General features: G+C 35.7%; 1 protein-coding gene across 1 annotated transcript in view; it reads left to right on the plus strand.

Moving 5' to 3' along the window:
• The window catches only part of MDGA2 (MAM domain containing glycosylphosphatidylinositol anchor 2), an 859,730-nt gene that overhangs the window by 759,765 nt on the left and 81,573 nt on the right, over window positions 1–18,392 (plus strand). The window lies entirely within an intron of this gene.

Genomic DNA, 18,392 nt, shown 5'->3' on the forward strand with positions numbered 1-18,392 from the left:
TGAAGATTATAGGTTATGTGAAAATACTATATTTTTTCAAAAGTACCATTCTTAAACTCAATTATCCTTTGTTCATATAAATGATATTTTTGAAATTTAAGTGTAAATCTTCACATTGTTTTCTGTTACATGGTGTATTATCTGGGGTTTCAGCATAACAAACATTTCTGAAGATTTTTTTTATTTTGAAGATTTATCTGTTATCTTTTTGTATTATCCACAGCTTTGTAAAGTATGTTTTCTAATACCTTAACTAAATCACACAATAGCATTTTAAGTTTAGACAGTAAAAAAAAGTTTTGTTTGGAGAAAGACTAATCAACCATCAGGAATGCCCTTCGGTGTACAATCACGAAAGCAATGTTTTTCCATCTGGTTCACAAAGTTATGATAAAAGACTGTGTAAGATACTTCATTCAAATTAAGAAATAGTTTGTGTAGAATATTTTTATCCAACATGTCTAATAATCTAAAAAAATTCTTCCTAGTGAATACATCTGGGATTTAATAATCACTGCCTCCTTGTCTCAGTATTCCCAGGTCACTGATAGAGCAGACAGCAGTGGGTCACGTGGAAACTTCCCCTTTAAAAGTCCTCATTTACTTCAGCCCCTAATTAAATCTGAGTAAACTCCAAATCTATGTCAAAATTGTTTTAATTTGATGATAATTTTCTTTGATAGAGAAGATGACAGAGCCATAATTTCATCTTTAGTTTCTCACTTTCTTTCTCAGCTCTTCCTTGGACTATCTAGGTAACTGCCTGTGGCTTCCTGTATGTTTTAGGACTGCCTACTTTTAAGTCTTCACCATTTATTCAACTCCATTCACCAGTCCCTTCCCTTACTCTACCATTCCTCAAAACATTTGTGCCCAATGTCTCCTTTGGGTATGCAAGTCACTTTCTCTGTAATTCAGATTTAACAGAAAATAGTTACCATTGGAGTCCCTCTCAAACAGACAGATATTGGCAGAATTAAACTTCCTCCAAGGAGGACTCAAACTAATTAAAGCTGGTCCTTCTCATCCATACCTTGTACTTGTTATTAATAAACCACCTCTGTAAAATATGTTGCCAGTATCACTATGCTATTTTTCAATGGTAGTTTCTCTCATTGATTTTCCTTCCTTAACGTGAGCATCTCCTCTAAATTCAGGTATTTATGTGTCTAATCATAAAACTAGTATGCAAAGACACACATTTTGTGTCTCTGTGTTGTTTCTTGTGAAAAAATTAGATAATTTACCCCTACTCTATTATCTTAGAATAATTTATATATGTGTGCATATGCATATATAAATTTCCCCTCAGTATGTTTTGCTAAAGTTGTGAATTCTAGACACATCCAGCTTTCAATTCTAGCCAATCTAGCCTTAGCATTTGTCAGCTATATAATCTTGAGCAGATTTCTAAACATGCATAAACCCAGGTTACTACCTAGTAAATTAAAGATAATAGTACCTACCAAGCAATGGGAGTATGGAGAGGAATACATTCTCTACTTTTCTCATAAGCCAGGTTCCCTTATGCATGGCACTCCTTGCACAAACATCTGTGGCAAGTCTTACACTCACCTGCCAGGGTTGTGTAAGGATTAAATAAAATAGTGCATTTTTAAGAACTTAACATGCATATGATTTTCATTAGTTTTATTTAGTATACTGTATATTCTAAGCCTAAGTATTATTCTAAGCCATGATTTCTAAAACATAATTTCTAGATATTTTTTCACCATGCATTGTTTTTATTTTAAATCAGTTGTCCTTTATAATATCCATTTTACCGTTTCACATTTTCTCTTCCACTTTCAGTCTTAGTTTAGTCTTCTTGATTGGATCACTAATTTGCTGCTAGTGCTCTTCTTCCAAGTTTGTGGGATTCATGTATCCTCCAGAGGAAAACAGATTTCTGCTGTTATAAACCATGGTCCAAAAAACATTCCTTTCTCTTACCCAGTTTTTGAAGCTAACTCTTTACTTGATATAGCATTCTTCTCAGCTTCCTTATTCTTGTGATTTACTTTTATATTCAGAAATAAATACTATATTTTTCTAGAATGCTTTTTCATAATGCCCTATTTTAATTTGTAATGTTATTCAACTACCACATTTTGCCATGGAAGAGAAACTTTGATATACCTTTTGTGGGTGTTTCAATAAAGTGTGAAGACAATGTGCCACTCTACAATGTGGACAGGAAGGTGATGCGTGTAGTGCAGTGTAAGAACAAAAAGAGCATTCCACACACTTCTCTGTTCCCCACTACCATAGTCGTTACACTGAACCCTTATATGAAACATCTTTATATGCAAAATAACCTCAACATATAACTTTTTTTGAAGGTCCTCCTATCTACTGGTTTCTGATAATAGGGCAAAAACATTCTAGACAATTAAATTGATATAGTTCCTTAAGAATATTCCCTGTTTAATGATTAGAAACAAAGGTATTGATATAAAATAAGATTATTTGCTAAATTATCTTAGAAATTTTTATTCCTTTTTTCTTATGTATGTACATTTAGACATTAACAGTGTTTTAAGACACAATCAGATTCCAGCATTTAAAAAAATCACTTTTGAATTCTGAACCTATATTCATTGTAATGAAGATTTTATATTACATGCATATGGCCTTTGTAATCTTCTGAGCTACCTCAGAATCTTGAATCAATGAGCTTTGAATATAAGCAATGTAACCTGGATGATTGCATAAACAATGTTCAGAATGTAAACTAAGCAACATAAGTTTAAAAAATGGACATTTCCAGTCCTGGCCCATTGGCTCAGTTGGTTGGAGCATAGTCTTGTACATCAGAATGTTGTGGATTTGACCTCCATTCAGGACACACATCTAGGTTCTGGGTTCGATTTAGTCGAGCGAGTATAAAAGGCAACCAATCAATCTTTCTCTCTTATATTGATGTTTCTCACTTTCTTTCTCTCCCTCCCTTCCTCTCTCTCTAGAGTCAGTAAGCATGTCCTCAGATTAGAATTTTAAAAAAGGGATGTTTCCCTTAATAATTAGTATTTTTATCCTTGATTAGGAGACCACATTTCTTCAAGAGATTACTAGTAATTTATGTTACATATTTTATGATTTTAAATATTTATTTTATCCTATATTTTTATTTTGAGCCTGTACATGTAAATAATTTTTCTATACATAAAATATGTAAGTTATCTAGTGCAAGGTGCCTTTCCTTTTGATATCAAATATCACTTTAATTATGCAGTAAATTTGTATATTAGATGATGTCTGAAAAACAAATTTGATATTTTAAGACTAACAGTAAATTGAGTTCTGAACAGACCTACTTTGTTTTTAGTCCAGAAACTATAAAAAACTTTATTATCTATTCTTAATTTAAGTAAGATTATAAAACTACTGCTATGTTATTAAACCCACAGTTGGATGGGGTTGGAAAACTGAGCCTGGCATTTCTCCAGTTTTCTGGTAAAATTGGCTGGCCCTTGGTTAAAGTTTATGATCTATATTTAAATATGTTAAAGAAAATTGTCTCAAAAATCACAGACTTTTGTTAAAAGTTATTGTAGTGTATCTAGTAAAAAATGGAATTCTGAAATCACTGCTTTAAGAAACTTAAAAGAGAATGAATATATCATGTGAAGTTAATAATTTAATGCATGGAAAATTTTTTTCTTGAGGTCATAATGTCTTTAAGTCATACCTTTTAGGCTCAGCTAAGCAAGTGTTTAATCTCCTTAGACAGCTACTAGCCTCTCAATTATTTGCTTCATTTGTTGCTTAACAAGAAAGAGAAAAGCTTATTTGAATGTTTGCTTTCCTTTGATTCTAATGAATTAAGAAACCAGAAAAAGTGTTTCTAAGTTATCTGAATATACAGAACAATGGAAACATAACTTGACTGCATTTGAAACAAATACAACCATAGTTTCTTTGTTTAAATTTAATTTTATTATTTTCAATTGCCATTTGTCCCCCTTAGAGCCCCTGCAGTCACCATGCTGCTGTCCCTGTCCCCATCCATGAGTCCTATCCCCTTGTTGCTCCATCCCTCCACCCCTAACCCTCCCTGGAGCTGTCAGCCTGCTTTCCATCTATGAGCCTGTCTGTATTTTGCTTGTTAGATCAGTTTCTAATAATAAAGTATTTTAAAGTGTATACATTTTCTTTTTATACTCTGCCATAGCAACACATAATAGATATGACTCTTTGTCATCTTTGGAAAGTAGAATATTTTATTGAATAAAATGCATTAATTTCCCCATTCCTGTATTGTTAGGTCCTGATATATTAAAATACTTAAAGTTTTAATATCCATTTGCTCACCCAGTAAGTCAACAGAATTTGGAGTAAATTAGTCATATAGTAATTACCAGGATTTAACAATAGAAGTAATTGTCCTCAGTGTCCTGTTGAAATGGGAATATGTACAAAATGTATAGAAACAGGTATGGGAGCAGTTAATCCTGCAATGCAGTGGGGTTCGGTGACATGATCACCAATGTGGAGACCAGTGTGTCAGTTTTTGAAGGTTTATATTTAAATTTTCTTTGTAAACAGTTATCACTAATTATTACTCAAAATATAACTAATCCCAAATATACTGTTTGGTATAATTGATTATTGGAGGAATTTATTATATATTTAATTGTTCTCATGTATGTGACCATAATTACTGAGCTATAGTTTCTTTTACTTAAAACATTTTTTGTATTTTGTTAAATAATTCATAACTTTTTGTTTATTAAAGCCCTAATATTACAGTATATCTTAGTAATTACAATTTATAAATTTATTGTGTGTATAACTGACCATATACTTGATAATTGTGGTTATTAATATTGCTAAGTCCCTCATTTAATGTGATGATAGAAGATGAAGGAAAAATAACAACTGAAGAGAATACAATATAATTAGTTGGTCATGGGGGATGACTTTTTATGCTTTAGCCACCTACTTGAAATACTAATTTTTATGCAGTCTACAGATGTTAAAGAAAAATGATAGGATAAAATAGAAGTGAAATTAGAATAATATACATGAGTGAGTTGAGCCAATTACACTGATTTTTTTTTAGAGAGATGTTTGGAAGAACCACTTGACATAGGGCATTTAATGCTAGTCTTTAGAAATCTGTGAACAGTTGGTAGATAACCTGGATTCATTTTATAGTCTTGTATCATAAATAAATTTACATCTATAGTCTATTCATATCATGCAGAATATATTGTATACTATTATGATAAAGGCAGAGACAACAATTGGGCACATTTGTAGTAGGTTTTAGATTAGAGTAGCAAAGAAGGAGGGGAAAAATTTAATGAAGAAAATGTTGGAATGCGTCAAATTTGAATATTGATTTAATTTGACTTACTTTGCCTAGCATGATATTCTCAATTTGTTTTGTAATGACAATGAAAAGAAGAAAGTATCTATTAATAAAATTAACAAAGGATATGAAGGACCTATACACTGAACAATAAAACACATCATTAAAAGAAATTAAAGAAGACATAAAGAAATGGAAATATATTCCATGTTCATAGATTGGAAGAATCAACATATTTAAAATGACTATACCCAAAACCATGTAAATACTTAATGCACTCACCATCAAAATCTCAATGGCAGTCTTTAAAGAAATTGCACAAAAAATTATCAGATTTGTATGAAACTACAAAAGACCCCAAATAACCAAAGCAATCCTCAGAAAAAAAAAGAAAAAACTGGAGATATCATGCTACCTGACTTTAAATTATACTACAAAGTGACAATGATCAAAACAGCATGGTATCAACAGAAAAATAGACAACTAGACCAGTGGAACAGAATTGAGAGCCCAGAAATAAACACACATGTACATGGGCAAATAATTGTTGCAAAGGAGACAAAAACACACATGGGAAAAAGAAAGCCTCTTCAATAAATGGTGCTGGGAAAATTGTAAAGATGCACACAAAAGAATGAAACTAGACTGCTATAACAAACAACAACAACAAAAATGCTGCACAGCAAAAGAAACAAAAAGGCAACCAACTCAGTGAGACAAGATATTTGCAAACACCTCCAACAATGAGTTAATATTCAAAATATATAAAACAACTCACACAACTCAACAACAAAAGAACAAATGATACAATTAAAAAATAGGCAGAGGACCTAAATAGACACTTCTCCCAAATAGACATACGAATGATCAAAAGATATCCAAAAAGATGCTCAACTTCACTAGCTATTAGGGAATGCAAATCAAAACTACACTGAGATACAATCTCACCCTGTTAGAATGGCTATTCTGAACAAGACAAATGATAAGTGTTGGAGAGATTGTGGAGAAAAAGAAACTCTTAGTCACTGATGATGGGAATATAAACTGGTATAACCACTATGGGAAACAGTATGAAGACTCCTCAAAATTTAGGAATAGAGTTACCATATGACCCAGCAACCCCTCTTTTGCATATCTACCCCCCAAATTTAAAAACATTTATTCACAAAGAAGTATGGCCCCTATGTTCATTGCAGCATTATTTACAGTGGCCAAACATGGAAATAACCAAAGTGTCTTTGGATAGAGGACTGGATAAGGATATGGTACATATATACTATGTAAGAGTACTCAGCCATAAGAAAAGGTGAAATACAACCATTTGAGACAAATATGCTTTATTCTAAATGAATGCTTAAATATATAATGGCCCTGGCAGATGTGGCTCAGTTGGTTGGAGTGTCAACCCATAAACTGAAGGATCATGGGTTCAATCTGTCTGGGTTCAAACTGCTCAATCATGGGTCACAGCACCCGTCTAAACTGTGGGTTCAGGCTGGTAGGGGCACCTACAAGAGGCAACTGATTGATGTTTTTCTGTCTCTCTTTCTCCCTCCCTTCCCCCTTTCTAAAATTCAGTAAGGATGTCCTTGGATGAAAATAAAAAAATAATATAGTGTAAAGAACCCAGTGGGGCTCAATAAATGTATTTTGAGTGACTATATGAGTCAATAAGTAAATGACTAAATAAACACATCTGTATACATGTGATCCATGTGCAGGAACAGCAAAATATGACACCTGTTCCTGTAAATAACTAAAGCCTTAATGTCCTTTGATTTTTCTTTTGTAACTAGATGTTATATACTGTTATACAAGTATGTACATTGTTTAAGAAATGAACAGAACAGAAAGAGTTTATGATTTCATAAAGCTTTATTCTGATCTGGAGAGCAAATGGAAAAAGTAAACAGGATAATTTCAGAAAGTGATTAATGAAATACATAAAGCTCAGATAAAAGTAAACTGTTATCAATAAAATTCATTCATTCATTACCCAGAGGATCTCATGAAAAGGTGAAAAGGTAGCAAAAGACTTATTCTTACTTTCCCCACATGTTCATCATTTTGAGACAATTTTGAGAACATTGTTATAAAAAAGTGGACTTACAGATTAATCTGGATGGAAAGAAGCAATCTAATTTTGAATAATTAAGTACATTAACTAATATGAAGCAATTATAAATTATCCTACATTCATTTAATATTTAATTTATTCTTGAAAACCAAATGAGGTGAGGTAAATGATGTGAAAATTCAGTGATTAGATTAATAACTCTTAACTATGTTCAGGAATAATAAAAACAAGTGCCAGTTGGAATGCAGTTGATTATATATATATATATATATATATATATATATATATGACACATTATGATTGATCTAAATGTAAAAACCTATTGACAATTTGCAAACATGCCACTTGCATAAGAACAGATTGCCAACTATGAAGAACTTATGAGGTTCTAAGGATCATTGTGGACACACAAAGTGCTGTTTTTCTAAATCAAACTGAGAAGCTTTGCACAGCAAAGGAAACCATCAACAAAGTAAAAAGGGAACCCACTGAATGGGTGAACATTTACCAATGATATATCTGATAAGGTGTTAATTTCCAAAAATATATAAAAAACTTATACTACTCAACACCAAGAACAAATCCCAATTAAAAATGGGTAAAGGACCTGAGTAGACACTTCTCTAAAGAGGATATACATTTGGCCAACAAGCATATGAAAAAATGTTCAACACTAATCATCAGAGACATACATATTAAAAACACAATGAGATATCACCTCTCACCTGTCAGGATGGCTATCATCAATAAGTCAAGAGATAGTAATTGTTGCCAAGGATGTGGAGAAAAGGGATTGCAAATTGATGCAGCCACTATGGAAAGCAGTAAGAGAAAAATTCAAAATGGAACTGACTTATAAGGAGTGTTCCACTTCTTAGAATATATCCGAGGAAACTCAAAACACTAATTTAAAAGACTATATGAACTCCTATGTTCATTGCAGCATTGTTTACGATTGCCAAATTTTGGAAACAGTCCAAGTGCCCATCAGTAAATATGTGGATAAAAGCTATGGTATATTGAAACAGTACTCAGTCATAAAAAAGAAGGAAATCTTACCCTTTGCAACAGCATGGGTAGACCAGGACAGCCTTATGCTAAGTATAATAAGCCAGTACAAGAAAGACAATTACCATATGATTTCATTTATATGTGATAAACTAACAAAGTAGAAACAGACTCATAGATACAGATCAGATTGACAGCTGTCAGAAAGTAGGGGGGTTGTAGGGCTGGGTGAAAAAGATGGAGGGAGAAAGAGAGGGGCGAATAAGAAAGGAAAAGAGAAAGAAAGAAAAAGAAGGGAAGGAAGGAAGGAAGGGAGGGAGGGGGAGGAGAGGCCAGGGGAGGGGAGGGGAGGAAGAAAGAGGAAGAAAAAACCCCCATAGACCCATACAATAGTATTTTGATCACCAGAGGGAAAGCAGGGTATAGGGAGGGAGAAGAAGTATAGGGGAATAAATAGTGATGGAAGGAGATTTGAGTTTCAGTGGTGAATACATAATACAATATATAGATGATATGTTATAGAATTGTACACCTGAAACTATGTAATATTATTAACCAATGTCACCTCAATAAATTCAATGAAAAAGAATATACTATTCATTATTTATGGACCCAACCTCTTCAAATGGTTATGAGAATGCTGAAGCATGTCATATTGTATATTAGAAACATCAAAAACAATTTGGTGAAATTAAATGGCTCAGGTATGAATTATCTCATGTTTGGTGTGTTTGAACACTCTCGAACACTTTTATTTTGGGTTGTATGTCTGTAAATAGTATTAGGCTCGGAAAAGTATATGCCTCAGATACTCCTGTTGTCTATATATTCTTTTATAGATTAAGCCCACTTTTTAAAACTGCACTTTTATTATTAATGCCAGCATCAATAATAACAATGTTGTGCTTTTAATAATATTAAAATATTATTTTACAGGCTTCAAATATTTCAAAGATATTTTATAATGTTTATAAATTTTCCTTTTTTCAACAAATATATATTTTGTAAACACACTTGGTTATAAAGTGATTCTAATTGAACCTAACATTTTTTAAAATGTTCTTTTTCAAATAATAAAAATGTATTTTATAGTGGGGTCTAGAGTTGATAGTTCTAATTATCAGCTAGATGTACAAAAAAAATCCAGCAATCAAGCAGGTGTTATATACAAAGTCATTTAATGTAATTTCAACTTCAAAAAACTATTGCTTAGAATCCAGACTATCATAATAAATGGTCAAGTGATGCTTAGTTAATGAGCAAAACCACAACTCAAGAGAAAGTATGAACTTTGTGGTGAAGTCAGGAGTATTCCAATATGCCATACAGTACAAATAATATAACAAGAGTATATATTAGAGAACAATCAGTGCAATTAGGTTTTATTCAGAAATAAAATAATTATATTCAGATCTTTTACCCAGTGTCCCTATAAGGAAAGTGAGGAAGGGAAATATCTCCTTTGATTAGAAACAAAATGGCATTATCCTAGGTCAAATGTAGAATTGGGAAATTTGGTCAAGATTTGAAAATAAAACTTTTGAAACATCACACAAAAAATGATTGAATTAGGGTATTAAAAAAGTCAGGGCATACACCCAGCTGTTTTCTCTGTAACAGCTACATTAAGCTAACTCTGCCCTAACACTAAAATAAATTAAAAGGTTGCATTTTGTGAGATAAAAAAACATAATCTATTAAAAAAGAAAGTTTAGGTTGTACAACCAAGAGGAGAAACTGATTAATCTGTATATTTCACTAGCTCCGTGGACTCCCCATGTTTTAGAGATTGTAACAGAAGTATTGGCATACAAAGTAGTGTAAAACTTGAGAAAATACAGATTTTCTCTCCTACAAAATGCTAGATAGCATTACCTTGTACATACGTAAAGCAGATTCTTAACATTTATTAGTTGATAACACAAAGATTTTATGGCCATATCTAAAGCAGTACGCATAGACAAATAGTAGGGAAAACTCTTGTAGCTCTTGTGTTACATACATTTTACAAGGGGAGAGACCCCCAAAAACCGGAATTTTTTTTTTTGCATTTTTTAAAATTTTATTTTAATCAAAATAAAATTTGTTCAAATACAGTTTTCTCCTTTTTACTCACAATCCAGGCCCCCTCCCACCCTCTCCACTTCCCTCCCATTACCACCCTCCCCTTAGTTTATGACCTTGTGTCCTTTAAGTTGGTTCCCGTGAACCCTTCCCACTGTCCCCTTAAATTCACTCTACTCTCTTTTGTGGGCACTGTCAGCCTGACCTCTATTTCAGTGTCTTTGGTTATATTTTGCTTCTTTCTTTGTTTTGTTATTTAGGTTCCTGTTAAAGGTGAGATCATATGGTATTTGTCTTTCACTGCCTGGCTTGTTTCGCTTAGCATAATGTTTTCCAGCTCCATCCACGCTGTTGCAAAGGGTAGGAGCTCCTTCTTTCTTTCTGCTGCATAGAATTCCATTGTGTATATGTACCATAGTTTTTTGGTCCACTCATTTACTAATGGGCATCTTGGTTGCTTCCAGCATCTAGCTATTGTAAATTGTGCTGCTATGAACATTGGGATGCATAGGTTCTTTTGAATTGGTGTTTTAGTATTCTTAGGATAGAGTCCCAGCAGTGGAATCGCAGGGTCAAAAGGCAGATCCATTTTCAGTTTTCTGAGGAAGTTCCATACTGCTTTCCATAGTGGTTGTACCAGTCTGCAGTCCCACCAACACTGCACTAGGGATCCCTTTTCTCCACAACCTCTCCAACACTTGTTGTTTGTTGCTTTGTTTATGATGGCCATTCTGTCTGGTGTGAAGTGGTATCTCATTGTGGTTTTAATTTGCATCTCTCTGATAGCTAGAGATATTGAACATCGTTTCATGTGTCTTTGGATTTTCTGTATGTCCTCCTTGGAGAAGTGTCTGTTCAAGTCCTTTGCCTGCTTTTTAATTGGATTCCTTGTCTTAGAGTGCAGTCTTGTAAGTTCTTTAAATATTTTGGAGATTAAACCCTTTTCTGAGGTATCATTGGCAAATATGTTTTCCCATACAGTTGGTTCTCTTTTTATTTTGATACTGTTTTCTTTAGCTGTGCAGAAGCTTTTAATTTTGATGAGGTCCCATTTGTTTATTCTTTTCTTTATGTCCCTTGCTCTAGGGGACAAATCAGTAAAAAAGTTTCTTCGTGAAATATCTGAGATTTTCCTACCTACATTCTCCTCTAGGACTTTAATGGTGTCACGGTTTATATTGAGGTCTTTTATCCACCTTGAATTTATTTTTGTATAAAGTGTAAGTTGGTGCTCAAATTTCATTTTTTTTTTGCATGTGGCTGTCCAGTTCTCCCAACACCATTTGTTGAAGAGGCTATTTTTACTCCATTTTAGGTTGCTGCCTCCTTTGTCAAATATTAATTGACCATAGAGACTTGGGCTTATTTCTGGGCTCTCTGTTCTGTTCCATTGGTCTATGTGCCTGTTTTTATACTAGTACCAGGCTGTTTTGATTACAGTGGCCTTGTAGTATACTTTAGTGTTGGGTATTGTGATCCCTCCTACTTTACTCTTCTTTCTCAAAATTGCAGCAGCTATTTGGGGTCGTTTATGGTTCCATATAAATTTTTGAAGTGTTTTTTCTATGTCTGTGAAATAAGCCATTGGTACTTTAGTAGGAATTGCATTGAATGTGTAAATTGCTTTGGGTAGTATGGACATTTTGATGATATTAATTCTTCCAATCCATGAACACGGTATATGTCTCCATTTGTTTGTGTCTTCCTTGATTTCTTTCTTCAGTGTTGTGTAGTTTTCTGAATACAGGTCTTTTACCTCTTTGGTTAGGTTTATTCCTAGATATTTTATTTTTCTTTTTGCTATTTCAAATGGGATTTTTTCCTTGATCTCTGTTTCTGCTGTTTCATTGTTGGTGTACAGAAATGCCTTTGATTTCTGGATATTGACTTTGTATCCTGCTGTTTTTCCAAATTCATTTATTAGGTCAAGCAGTTTTTTGGTAGAGTCTATAGGATTTTCTATGTATACTATCATGTCATCTGCAAACAATGACAGTTTTGTTTCCTCCTTTCCGATTTGGATGCCTTTTATTTCTTTTTCTTGTCTGATTGCTGTGGCTAGAACTTCCAGTACTATATTGAATAGAAGTGGTGAAAGTGGACAGCCTTGTCTTGTTCCTGATCTTAGTGGAAAAGATTTTAATTTTTGCCCATTTAGTATGATGATGGCTGTAGGTCTCTCATATATGGCCTTTATTATGTTGAGGAATGCTCCCTCTGTTCTCACTTTGCCGAGTGTTTTTATCATGAATGGGTGCTGTACCTTATCAAATGCTTTTTCTCCATCAATTGATATGATCATGTGGTTTTTGTCTTTGCTTTTGTTTATGTGATATATTACATTTACTGACTTGCGAATATTGTACCATCCTTGCATCCCTGGAATGAATCCCACTTGGTCATGGTGTATGATCTTTTTAATGTATTGTTGGATGCGGTTTGCCAGTATTTTGTTGAGGATTTTAGTGTCAATGTTCATCAATGATATTGGCCTGAAGTTTTCTTTCTTTGTTGTGTCTTTATCTGGTTTTGGAATTAGGATGATGCTGGCCTCATAAAAAGAGTTTGGGAGACTCCCATCTTTTTGGATTTTTTGGAATAGTCTGTGCAGGATAGGGGTTAGCTCTTCCTTAAATGCTTTGTAGAATTCTCCTGTGAAACCATCTGGTCCAGGGCTTTTGTGTGTTGGGAGTTTTTTGATTACTGCTTCAGTTTCTTTTTTTTTTTTTTTGGGGGGGGGGTCTGTTCAGGCTTTCTGCTTCTTTTCATTGAGTTTTGGAAGATTATATTTTTCTAGAAATTTGTCCATTTCATCTAGGTTTTCAAATTTATTGGCATACAGTTCTTTGTAGTAATTTCTTACAATCCTTTGTATTTCTGTGGCATCTGTTATAATCTCTCCTCTTTCATTTCTGATTGTGTTTATTTGGGTCTTCTCTCTTTCTTTTCTTGATGAGTCTGCTTAAATGCTTGTTGATTTTGTTTATCTTTTCAGAGAACCAGCTCTTAGATTCATTGATCCTTACAATTGTGCTTTTGGTCTCTATGTCATTTAATTCTGCTCTGAACTTGGTTATTTCCTTCCTTCTGCTTGCTCTGGGCTGTGTTTGTTGTTGTTCCTCGAGTTCTTGTAGACATAGGGTTAGGTTGTTTGTTTGGAATGTTTCTAACCTTTTTAGGTGAGCCTGTATTGCTATGAACTTCCCTCTCAGGACTGCCTTGGCTGTGTCCCATAAGTTTTGGGTTGTTGTGAGTTCATTTTCATTTGTTTCCAGAAGCCTTTTGATTTCTTCCCTAATTTCATTCTTGACCCATTCCTTTTTTAATAGCATGCTATTTAACCTCCATGATTTTGAGTGTTTTGGGTTATTTTCCTTGGCGTTGGTTTCTAGCTTCAGTCCCTTGTGGTCTGAGAAAATGCTTGGTATGATTTCAATTTTCTTGAAATTGTTGAGGCTTGTTTTGTGTCCTATCATGTGGTCTATCTTTGAAAATGTTCCATGTGCATTTGAAAAGAATGGGCATTTAGCTCCTTTGGGATGGAGGGCTCTGTATATATCAGTAAAGCCCATTTCATCAAGGGTATTGTTCAATGCCAAAATATCTTTGTTGATATTTTGTTTGGAAGATCTGTCCATTTTTGATAGTGGGGTGTTAAAATCTCCCATGATAATTGTGTTGCTGTCCATATCTTTCTTGAAGTCCTCTAAGATTTTCTTTATGTATTTGGGTGCTCCTATGTTGGGTGCATATATATTTACAATATTTATGTCTTCTTGATGGATTCTTCCCTTGAGTATTATGAAGTGACCTTCTGGGTCTCTCTTTATGGAGCTTTTTGGAAGTCTATTTTGTCTGATATGAGTATTCCTACCCCGGCTTTTTTTTCCCGTCCATTTGCTTGGAAGATTTGTTTCCAGCCCTTCAATTTCAGCCTGTGTAGGTCTTTTATCCTGAGGTGGGTCTCTTGTAGACAGCAGATATGTGGGTCATTTTTTCTTATCCATTCAGCTATTCTATGTCTTTTGATTGGAGCATTTAATCATTTTACGTTTGAGGTTATTAATGATAGGTACTTATTCATTGTCTTTTATGTACATGTGTTCCTCTCTCTCCCTCTCTCTCTCTCTCTCTCTCTCTCGCTCGCTCTCTTTTCCTTCCCTTCCTTAAAGCAGTCCTTTTAGAATCTCTTGCAGAGCTGGTTTGGTCGAGGTACATTCTTTTAGACTTCTTAAAGTCTGGGAAGCTTCTTATTTGGCCTTCTATCTTGATTGAGAGCCTTGCTGGATATAGTAACCTTGGTTGCAGATCTCTGGTTCTCATTACCTGGAGTATTTCTTGCCATTCTCTTCTGGCTTGAAGTGTTTCCATTGAGAAGTCAGCTGTTAGCCTTATCGGGGCTCCCTTGTATGTTACTTCCTTTTTCTCCCTTGCTGCCTTTAATATTCTCTCTTTGTCTTGAAATTTTGCCATTTTAATTATGATGTGTCTTGAGGTGGGCCTCCTTGGGTTCCTCTTGATGGGGACTCTCTGTGTTTCCTGGATTTGTGTGACTTTTTCTCTCATCAAATTAGGGAAGTTCAACTTCATTACTTCTTCAACTAGGTTTTCAATCCCTTGCTCTTGTTCTTCTCCTTCTGGTATCCCTATTATACAGATATTATTACATTTCATATTGTCTTGCATTTCTCTTAATCCCTCTTCATTCTTTCTGAGCCTCTTTTCCTTTTCTTGCTCTTTCTGGATGCTGTTTTCTACTTTGTCCTCTAGCTTGCTAATCCGATCTTCTGCTTCATTGATCCTGCTTTTCAGTCCTTCTACTGTGTTCTTCAGTTCAGAAATTGTATTCTTCATTTCCTCTTGACCTTTGTTGAGAGTTTCTATTTCCTTTTTCATGTTTATATAGTTTGCAGTGAGATTGATGTAGTTTCCCCCTAATTTCTGATAGCTCATTGTGAGTTCATTGAACTTCCTGGTAATCATTGTTTTGAACTCACTATCTGATAGTTGAGTTGCCTCTATTTCATTTAGCATTTTTCCTGAGGCTTCCTCGTTTCCCTTCATTTGGGGGTTGTTTCTTTGTTTTCTCATTGTTGGTGGGTTTCTTCTTTTTTCTTCTTGTTTGTTAAATTGATCTGTTTTGATTCCCTGTAATTATGATGTGAACTTCTGTGGTAGAATATTTGTGAGATTCAGTGGTGCAATCTCCTTTGTGTATCCTGGTGTTCACAGCTTCCCCCTACTCTTTTTTGTGATCAGTTGGAGGAGTAAGGCAAAATAGTTTAAGACAGCAAGACAGTATACTATGATATTTACATTAGCAGCCAGTAGAGAAGAGATGGGTTATCCTTTGGCTCCTTATAGTGCTAACCGTGCTCCTCCACCCCACTATCCACGTTTTAGAAAGGATGGAAAGAAGGTAAGACTCTTATTGGGGATGAGAAGATTGTTAGTTGGATCTAGGAAGCTGTGAGGCTGTGGGAGGTCAGATTCTAAGGTAGGGTTGGATTAAAGATTAGTATATAGGAGTAGTGTGTAAAAGAATAGAGACAACCCCCACAATAGTATAGTTCAGAAAACTGCAAAGTGGGCTGAGATCAGCTAGGGGTATTGAGTAGTATTTACAATTGTATAGACTAGGTCTTACTAACAGTAATAGTAAAGTGACAGTCTTGTGGCAGAATCGATGAGGTCTAGATAATAAGAATAAAGTGTATAGAACCTTGAGAGGTGTATTAATGAAACACAGATGAAGGATAGTAACTTATCAACACCTTGTGACTGAGATACCATGGGGAACCTATCAAATGACAGTATAACCAGCCAAGCAAAGAAGATTATACAGAAAGAAAAAGAATACCAAAATATTATTAAAATAAAAATGTTGGAAAAGTGAGAAAAAGATAATACAAATTTACAGTAACTTGCAAGATTAAAAAAAAGGAAAGAAAAGCAGAAGATGTAAAGCAGGAGAGATAAATTTGGAGTGGAAAGAATAATATTAGGATGAATGGAAGAGAAACATAAGGTATTGCGAGATAAAAATAAGAATTGAAAAATAAAATGTCACATAAAACACAAGATAAAATCACTCAACCAACAACAGCCACAAAAACCAAACCAAACCAAACCAAACAAAAAAAAACAAAAAACAAAACAGAAAAAAAAAAACAAAAAACAAACAAACAAACAAAAAACCTCTTGTTGGTTTCTAACTGGCCAAACCAGTTTTTCTGATCTTGCTGGCTTCAGCTGGCTGAGGGACCTTTCAAATGCTTCTCTCTCTCCCAGCCAGATCTCAGCAAGTCTGTCAGGTACCCTGGGCGCTCCCGAGCACACTGGCTCTCTGGACCTCACTTCCACATTCTTCCGGACTCCGGGGTCCTTCAGGGTTCCAGCTCTATCATCTCAGGAGGCACCGGGACATTTTGGGATTCACTGCGCCCTCCCTGGGAATCGTGAAAGGGCGCGCCCCTCCCCCAGACTTTTGAGATTCGGGGTCTAGGATCGCCCTAAGCGCCTCGCTGCGACCCTTCCGGGTTCACAGCGTGCGCGAGTCAGTCTTTCCGATGGTGCTCGAGCTGAGCCCTTTCCAGCTCCTGGTTCCACGCCAAACTACACTCCGACCAGACTAGGGTTTTTGGCACCTTTCTTGGCTCCCCGGTCTGGCTGGCTGGAAATTTCTGAGCCACTACTGTAGGAATGCACTAAGCGCCACGTCCCTCCCGGGATCACAGCACGCAATTCACGCCTCCCTATAGGGCTCGAGCCGAGCATGGCTGGCTCTGTGCTCTCCGCCGATCTGCACTTCCACCGGGCTAGGGGTGCAGGCGCCCTTCCAGGCTGCCCCTGGTCCTGTCAGCTAGAGGCCCTCACTTCTCCCAGGTCTCTGGGCGGGTGTTCATAGTCCCTGGGCGAGTTTTTCCCAGTCCAACGGGCCAATCTGTTCCTTCTAGCAACACATTCTCCCCTGGAGTTGCTCACCCCCTGTATTCGGGAGAGGGAGCAGTGACTCCCCTCTCCTGGCAGCCCTGAGGCAGACCCTGGAGCACCGGGCCTGGGGATTGCACACCCCTAGACCCGGAGCTGATCCCTGGGCCCCTTTTGTCCTGAAGCAGTCTCCTTACTGTCTGTTTTTTTCAGTGATTGCAATAATTTTTGATGTCCTGCTTTCAAAAGTGATTCCGTAACCTAGTCCACTTGCTCTGTTACTCCACCGGTCCGCGAGTTTCTCTCCTCTTCACAGAAGCCGAGAAAAACGCTGCCTAGAGTAAAGCCGCCATCTTCCATCTCTCCGGAATTTATTTATAAAAAATTGTGTGTTTATTCCTACATGTTTAAATTTCATACACCTTCAAAGTACCCACCATTTCATACAATACACCTATTGAAACATATTTTCTGCTGCTCAAAACAGTTTTTGAATTTGTCAGTTTTGATGCCTTTTTGTGCTTCTACCATTTTTTGTTTCACCTCTTTCACATCAGCAAAATGTTTCTCTTTGAGGACTTCTTCATCCAAGGAAACAAACAAACAAACAAAAAAGTCACTTGGGGTGAGATTGGGTGAATAGGGATGGTGGGGCATGGGGGTCATGCCATTTTTGTTTAAAAACTGCTAAACACTTGATGCGTGGGTCACCGGCCAGCAGTGACCACCGAACGCTGCGGATGGCTCACTGAAAAACACGCGAGAAAAAAACATGCACAGAGACAAACTAGTTTCTGTGGGGAAGTAGGGACGAAATGGCCACCCCTCCTAGTGGGGAGCGCGCCGATTTACTGTCCATACCTGCTTTTATTGGGCTCATTTTGCATAATAATTCAGGTAAAGTACAGTACTCATTAGGGGGAAGTAAGGAACCATAGAAAACAAGGAACTCTGCCGGTCTATTGAGTCGGGGTCAAAGAGCTGTAAGACTGAGGA

This window comes from Phyllostomus discolor, chromosome 1, assembly GCF_004126475.2.
Source record: "Phyllostomus discolor isolate MPI-MPIP mPhyDis1 chromosome 1, mPhyDis1.pri.v3, whole genome shotgun sequence".
Taxonomy (NCBI): Eukaryota; Metazoa; Chordata; class Mammalia; order Chiroptera; family Phyllostomidae; genus Phyllostomus; species Phyllostomus discolor.